An 8,833-nucleotide genomic window follows, 5' to 3' on the forward strand; every position below is an offset into this window, starting at 1 on the left:
TGCTGCCTCCTCTTCTTCTGCTGAGTGTGCTCATGCCTGCAACCCCAGATTCCTGTCTGAGGGTCTTCCTGCCCTTTCTTACCACCCCTTCACCAGACCACGGTTCTCCCTTGGCTACACCTCCACCCACTCGCACCACCCTTATCAGGCAGCCACGCATCTCTCTTACATCATGAGCCCTACCCGAACCACCACTAGGTAGCTCCCCCAAGGGTGACTCCTCCCACACAACCTGCCCCTGACTGGACTCATTTTATTGCTACTCTCAACTTGCACTCCTGGGTGCCAGCCCCTAGGAGCTGTCTTGGGCTTCTCCATCTTTCTCACTTTCCTCACATCAAATCAGGGCCAACTTCTTTCCCAGAGCCACATTCTCCATTTGGGGTCACAGTCTCCTAACTGATCTCCTTGTCCCAGCCTTCCAGAGCTGATCTTGCTGATGCACAAAATTGTTGCTCCCCTGCCTAAATCCTTAAATTCCTCCCTATTACCTACAGGTCTGAGTCCAGATTCTGTAGCTCATGCATGCATAATCTGATGCCATCTGCCTCTTTGGTGACGATTCCTGCTCTTGCAGGACTTGGCTGCTTACAGGTCCTAAGGACACCATGCTCCTCAACCTCTGTGCCTTTGCCTATGCTGTGCACGTGGCTCAGATGCCCTTCTCCTTATTTGCCACCTGGGAACTGTTACTGAAACCCCCTTGTTTCCCACTGTGGGCAGCAGCATCACTTGGTGATTAAGTCCTTGTCCTGGGGTGCCCGGGTGGCATCTGCTTTCAGCTCAGGTTGTGATCCCAGAGTCCTGGGATTGAGCCCTATACTGGGTTTCCTCCTCAGCGGAGAGTCTGCTTTTTCCACCCCTCCTCTCAAATAAATAAATAAATAAAATCTAAAAAAAAAAAAAAAAAAAGAGTGCTGGTAATGGAGTCATGCCACTGAGGCTCAGATCCTGGTTTCGCCCCATCCAGCTCCATGACTTGGGTCACACACACTGGGGCTCACTCTCCTATAAAGTGGAAATGAGGAAAGTGTCTACTTTGTAGGATAGTTGTGAAGATTAACTAATCCCTCTGTTAATTAAACACCTGTCCTAGTTCTCAGTGTACAGAAAGTTCTTGCTGGCCCCTAATAATGTTGGAGGGATCCTGTTCATCCTCTGAGACACAGGTCCGATGCCACCTGTTCCATGAAAATAGATTTAATTTTAACACTTGTTGATCCTGAAACTACACTTATGAGTGTTTGTCTCTCCAAGTACACTGTACATTATTTGTATTAAAGTGTCCAGGGTCTGAGACTATGTTTAATGTTAGGTGAACCCATCAGTCACTCCTCAAAGAGGCTTAGTTACTTAAGGTATATTGTGAGTTTTGGACAAATTTTCTGATCCAATTTACTCAGGTACAAACTGAAGCCACTGTGAAAGGGATGTTGCATTCTGAAACGGGACTCTTTTATTTTTAAAGATTTTATTTATTTATGAGAGAGAGAGAGAGAGGCAGAGGGAGAAGCAGGCTCCATGCAGGGAGCCTGACATGGGACTCGATCCCAGGACTCCAGGATCACGCCCTGGGCTGGAGGCAGACGCTCAACCGCTAAGCTGCCTAGGCGTCCCTTGAAATGGGACTCTTAATTTGGAGGCAAAGTTCTTATCTGAACCTAAATCCCTAAAGGACCAGGATGGAAGAGCTAGAAATTAAGGACTAGTCAGGAGGATGTACACTGCTCGTTGGAAGCGTGGCTGTGGGCTAGAGCAGGAAACTGTATTACGCAGTGCGTGTGTGCGAGCGTGTGCATGCCTGTGCACTCTGGCTATGCCGTGTTGTGATGGGTTGCTGAGAGTTGTCTCACTGCTCTCTGCCCAAGCAGCTGGTTGGGAGTAGCTGCAGCTGGCCTGGCCTGCCTCCCTAACAATGATCTCAAGGGGCAAAAGTCACTTTGCTATAACAAAGCCCCAAATGCCAGGCCCTACTAACAGGCATGGGAGAGGCTTCCCGGATAGACAAGCAGCCTTTGTAGGCCTCCCAAGCGCACAGGGCTTGTATGCTGCCTGAAGGGCTGCCAGGACATTCCTGTGCCTGGGCTGGGCTGGGAAGCTGCTGACGCCAGCCCTGGGTGGGTGCCCATCCTGCCTTCACCTCTGCAGGCTGGGGTAAGCAGGACTGCTGGCTGAGATGCTCTCTGCCTCAACTTCCCTGGGTGGGGTGGGAGACAGGGGTCGAGAGTGCCAGTTCTTGTCCACAGACAGGATCTGCTCTGCCAGACTGGTGCATCTGCCGTGCCAGTTTCTGGTCAGCCAGAAACCAGTTTCCGCCAGTTTTTGGTCCACCCGCCATAGGCCCCTCAGTATTTCTTCTCCAGCAGCCTTTACGGTTCAGAATATGTCCTCAACTGGGGCTACAGAACCAGCTAGGAAAGCAGTTCTGCTGTCTGCCTTCTGGCACTCCTCCTGTCTCATGCCATGACTTTTAGTCCTGCTGGGGCCTGGCACTGGCTCTGCCTTTATGGCACTGTTGGGATTTTGTGGCTCGCCTGTGGATGGCTCCTTTGGGGCCACGGACTCAGGACATTCCTGCATCTCTATTCACCACTTGTACTTGATGAGCACCAGACCCAGGCTTTCTCTGGGAGTGGGGTTGCATTCCCAGAGAAAGTGCCAACCCCACTCCCCGAGGAAGCCTGGGTCTGGTGCTCATCATCTATTTTGGGCAGGGGCAGTTTGGACACTCAGCTCAGTCCTTGCATGAAACTCATCTGACGTTGTCTGCTATTTCCTCAGCACAGAACCGACGACTTCCCCACTCCCTGGTGTCCAGGCACAGCCTACCTCCAGGTCTATAAATGACCCAGTGGGCTTCTGTAGTGGAGTCTGGACTACGGAGATGACGGCTCTGGATACCAGACGGGAAAGCACTGTGGCAAGAGGGAATTTGGGGCTTCTGGGTAAAGGGACCTGTCTTAGGAGGGAAATGGCAGTCTCAGCTGCATTCCCATAGCTGCCAATTAACAGTGCAAGCCAGTGAAGACTGTAGAGAGACGAGTGTACCCCGAGGCTATCCCAGATGCCCACCGCAGCATTTGAAGTGGTGCCATCTTGGGCCCGGCTGACTTGTCATCTTCCATGTGGCCTTGCAGGATGAAGACATTGAAGCTTGCCTCCTACTAATGACCTTCAGCAGAGAACCCAAGTCAGCTTCTGAGGCAGACATGTCCTCGAATCAGCCCTGCCACTACCCAGGCAATTAACCGCCGCTGTAATTCTGGCTTTCTGTCCCCATGGGCCCCCCTTCCCAACAACCATGTTGAACAAGAGTCTTTATAGGAGAAGGGAAAGTGACTGTCTGGTCTGGCAGCTGAGGCGGCCAGGCTGAGAGATGACAGGAGTCTGAACGGAGGGGCCGTGTGGTTTTAATCACTACAGATGCTGTTCTGGGAGCAGATGTAAGACAGCTCCCAGAGAGCATCGGGGGGCCACAGCACCCTGAGGATAAGTGAGGATGACATCCAGAAGACAGGATATTCTCCTGGATCACTGTCCCCCTGGGGCTGGCCCCAGGCTCTGCCAATTACCTCCCTGGCTTGCTGGGCTCCGTTCTTGGGGAGGGGGCCTGAACTAACCCTGTCCAGGGTGCCCGGCCAATGAGTTTGAGGTTGCTTCTGTGCTGGGGGGGCTGAGAGGCTGAGGAGTGACCTCTGGGGAGCACAGGCCCCTGGGGTCCATGCTGGGGCCCTCCTCAGAGTCATTTCCTGCAGTGCAGCAGCGCAGCAGCATCCTTGGTTAATCAGAAGCCGTGGCTGACCCTGGGAGGACGGTCTCAGAGGAGAGAACCTATTTTGAGCTGGTGAAATGATTAGTAGTACCAATCACACATTCTCAGCCCAGACCCTCATGGCCTACTTACAGGCAGTTGCTGAGTTTCCAGGGCCTGCGCACTCCCTTCTTTCCTATCCCTCCTTCTCTCCTCTAGGCCAGCTGCCCTGTCTCTCTTTATGCTCTCTCCTCCTGTCTTCCAGGTAAAGGAGACCCCAGAAGCTTCTGAGGGCCCTAGTCTGCTCCTCCAGGATCCTCAACACTTTAAAATGACTCCGGAGCTTCTAAAGCTGCATTATCCTGATCTCAAGCTGACCCCAGGCTTAATCTACATAAGGGTGATAATAAATACAGAAGAGAGGGAAGTGCTTGGGGATGCTCGCGGGATGGGATCCGAAGGCTTTTCTTTGGAAAGTAGGGGTACTGGGAGTGAATGAGAGAGGGAGGGGTGGAATGAGCCAAGAGAAAAAGGTCAGAAGAGTTACCCTGCTCTTGGCCTGCTACCAGATTTCTCAAGGCTGCAGGGGGGCATTTGTTGAGTGACCTAAAAGGTCTAGCCGTGCCCTTGGGACATGTGAAAGAGGTAATCCACGAGCCTGGCATCTCTGCGGACAAGCACCCACCATCTTGATCCTCCCGACATTTCTCTGGCCTGCTGGATGAAAGCTGGGCACCACCTCCATTTGCTCACTCAGCAATTAGTACTGAGCATCTACTATCTACCTAGCATCGTACTAGGTGGGTTGGGAAGGTGGGGAGTAGGCATTGCTATGAAGGAAGAGAAGATGGTACTGGAATGAAAGTTAACAGAGGGATCCTCCCCTAGGTCCTCAGAAGACATAACATTTAAGCTGAGATGTGAAGAATGATTTGGGATGAGCAGAGACAAAAGTGGGATAAGAGGGATAGATGGAGAGCATTAATGGAGCCCCTGAGGTCAGCAGGAGCTTGGCTCTTGGAAGCTAAAGGAAGGCCTATGTAGCTATAGAGAGGCCGGGCTGGTGGTGAGTGAAGAGCCTGGGCCATGCTAGTGTGGATTTTTTTCCTCTGCACCACAGACAGGCATGCCCATTCTGAGCCTGTTGCTCTCTGACTTACTGCTTGCCCACGCCCTGCCCTACTGTGTTTGGCTGGGGCTGCCCCTGTGAACTTGTTTTCCAGGCTCTGGGACAGCAGGCTTGCAGTTGGTTTCAACCAGGTCTTCCTTGCCCCACCAGCCCAGGGATGGGATGTTACTGCTGATCTCTGGGTTGTCCCATTTCTCCTGTTTGGGTTCTTAGCCTCCTTAAATTCTCTCTGTTTTAAATGCTTACTATCGAATACTTACTTGTGCTAGCCCCTTGAATGGCTTTACTTACACTAATCCATTTGACACTCTATTATAGCTCTATGAAGTAGACTACACCCATTTTATAAATAGGAGAATTGAACTACGGAGAGGATGAAGTACATAGCTAGGGAATAGCAATCCTGAGTGTTGAATCCGTCCAGCCCCAGAACTTGAGTTTTGAACCTCTGTATTGTAGGTCTACACTCCATGGGCCAGGTCTGAATAATGGAATAAACTGGCAAAACCCGGTTACAAGCAAGGTTGTAGAGTAAGACTCAAATCTGAATCCTGGCTCTCCTGTTATGGGTTCTGTGATCTTGCATAAGTCGCTTCATCATGGTGAATTTCAGTGTGCCCAACTGTTAATAGGATAATAGTAAAACCTAGTTCATAGGGTTTTTGTAGGATCAAATGCAGCGATACATATAAAACATTTACCAAAGCCTGGCATGAGGTAGGCACTGGATAAAGGCTAGTTTTTAGTCTTTTTCTTACTTTTACACTTCTTTCCTGACCCAGAAGTCCAGTGGATGAGACTGGGCAACTGGATCCCATGTTGGGTAGGGCTGAGGCACCATGAGGACTGGGGTAGGCACCCTGAGCTTCACGCCTGGTCTGAGGCCTCTCTCTAACAATATCCTTGGGTGTCTAGGTTGCCCTCTTGGCTGTTGGCTGTCACAGTTTTGTATTCTGGGGTGGAGGTGTTTTCCAGAAGTCTCATATTGGGCCATCTCTTTCTACGGCTGCCTCTCCTGGGGAGACCTCCTTATGGCCTAGGAGGATTTTGCTAGACTGAATTAGGCCCCACACTCCCAGGCCCAGATCACTGGGGGAAATCCCAGCTTCCTGAAAACCTGAAGTAGTTTCTGTTTTTCCTTTTTGTTTTGAACTTCAACAAACTATGGAGCGCACAGACACGCATACGCACACACTCACTTGTACGCATTTATACACATACACACACACACACACACACGCACACACACTTTACTAAAATCAATGACCCAGCAGCAAACCTCAGTGAATTGCTGAGCCTTGAACAATTTCAGCCGACTGATGAAGATCCCAAATAATTTCCATTCTAATCTATATTGCTTGACTTCTAAGGAGGTAATGGCCCCTTTGGTGACACACCGTCCTTTCTGTACACAATTTATGGCTGTGACTTGCCTTTCTGAACTGCTACAAAGTGTGGAGGAAAAACAGCCTTTGAATTACTACTAGCCATTCTCTGTGGAGATGCTGGGCTTCTGGCTTCCATCCTGGGCAGTCATGGTGGTAGCTGATCTGGGAGGAGGGCAGTGGGAGATGCAAAGATAAAATGGAAGGAGCTCTGAATTTGAACCCCTAAAGATGATAATAAGCTAACAGGAATACTAGCTAACATTTATATGCTTTATAACTGTAAAGTACCTGGCAAGCATGATTTCCATGCAGTCTTGTTACAACCTATTTTTCCATAGGAGATGAGATTTCTGTTAGGTGACTTGTCTGGGGACCCCCCACTTACTTAGCAGAGGTATTGTCATAACTAACACCAGGTCTTCTAACTGCCATACAATACTTCTGATGAGTGTGTGGGGTGGGGAGATAAGTAGCAATTTGCCAAGGTGACTGGAGTCTCCTGGCTCCATAGGACACGACTCAAGATCATATGTTTAGTCCTTGAGCTGGTTTAGTGTTTGAGTCAAATTGTTCTTTGGTCTTAAGCTGAGACCTAATTGGGTCTGGCCAGTCAATTCCTAGGTGGTATCTGGGAAGATGGAACAGGCTAAGAGTGAATTGATTTGTGAAAGTCTGTCATCTCCAGAAAACGACCCACAGTAGATGCTTTGCTGAGCCTGAGAAACCTCTTAATCTCTCTCTAAATCTCAGATCCCTCCTAATCTGTAAATTGGGTTGCAACAATCTAGTCATGGTGAGAATTCAGTCATATAATTATGAAAGATCTTTGTAAATGGTAAAGCACCAAAAAAAAAAAAAAACTAAAGGAATCTTAGTGTATCTTCCATCATCATCATCATCATCATCATCATCATCACCATCATCATCATCATCACTATCTTGTAGGAAGAAGGAATGAATCAGAAAGTACCAAAAGCATGGAGCAACATGCTTAAAATTATCTGGGTTGCTTGTTAAAATGTAGCTTCCTGGCCACACCTCCAGAGATCTTGGATCACAAGTTCTCAGTGGAACCCAGAAATCTTTCTTTTCAATAAGTACCCTGTAATGTTTGTTGCAGGTTGTCATACGTTGAGAAACATTGCCATAGAGTTATAGGACAAATAAGAGATTATACCTCACACAGGGTTTAGTTATGGTTAGGAAACCTATAAGCCCGTAACAATATATGTACATAGTCTAGAAACTTTGTATGAGTTCACTGATGACAGGTTCACTAATGGATCAATTAATGTCGAACGCAGGGTCATCAACAGTGTGGTCCACTGAGCACTATTCAAGGGCAGTAGCAGCCCCCTCAAGTTTTCTGGCCTTGCCCTCTCTAGTTTCAGTTGCCTGAGGTGAGCTTATAGAGGTTACATGTCTAATATACCCTTGTGAACTTGGGTCTTGGTATTGAAACAGCCATTTTAAGACAAAGGAGAAAAGTATTTATTTACACTAACACAGTACAAACAGTTCATCTACTTTATTAGCCATAATTAAATCACTCAAAATGAAGTTGAAGACTTTAGACTTGTGAACTGGAGCAAATCCAACCTCCCCTGACCCCAGCCCCCACAAAGCTTCCTGGAAAGGGCACCTTCCCCAGCTCTTCTCCACCTTGCTATCCTGAGCTGGTGCTACTCTGTTCCCAGTGATTCCAAATTGTTCCTCAAGTTGAGACTGGTGAGTTGACTTTGTAGGTTGGTTTTTTTTAAAGGGCCAGACTAACATTAAGACAAAAAATAAGTGAGTTGTATATAAGAAATCCACCTAAGCAAAATATATAGCAGAGTCCAGCATGGCCTGCAGGTGAGATAGGGATTTATTTTGCTATGTGGAGTCAGGGACTATCTTGCAAATCAAATTTGTTTCTGCTGATTTGTATGGAGGCTAGAAACCTCTTGGGGAGAAATACTGCAACTGTGTCTGAATTTGGGGTTCAGACATATCTGGTAAACTGCAAATGGGAGTTGGGCAGCAGAGGACAAATCTCTGGGGGGAACTTGAAGCCATTTACTTGGCTGGTAGAGTCTCAGAGGCAGCTGCAGTTCAGGGGCTGATTGAAGGTTTGGTAAGTATAGGGGCTGTTATTTGAGACCCTCCAGCCCTGCTACTATGGGGGCATATGTTTGTGTGGGGAGGCCAGGGATTTTGGGTGTTCCCTTAAATTCCGTGGCTGGGGAACCTTGCAAGAGAGTTGGAAAAAAAAAAAAAGAAGAAGAAAAAGAACATCGATAATCTGAGACAGAACAAGGGTGGGAGGTAGCTGCAGGGCTGACATGCCCAAGCTCAAAGTGGTAGCTGGAGCAGGTGGGGGACATAATGAGGAGGTGTGTTAGGGAAAAATCAGTCAAAAATAGCCTGAGCTCTAATCTGAGAGGAGTGTGGCTTGAGGCGTGGGACCCCCAGAGGTAGCATCATGGGGTGTGGACCCGGAAGGGGGTCAGCCCCAGCATTTATGTGGGATGAGAGGGTGGGTGGTGCAGAAGAGAACAGCCATCAAACTTGCCTCATGAGATC

The sequence above is a fragment of the Canis aureus genome, chromosome 24 (genome assembly GCF_053574225.1).
Source record: "Canis aureus isolate CA01 chromosome 24, VMU_Caureus_v.1.0, whole genome shotgun sequence".
Classification (NCBI taxonomy): domain Eukaryota; kingdom Metazoa; phylum Chordata; class Mammalia; order Carnivora; family Canidae; genus Canis; species Canis aureus.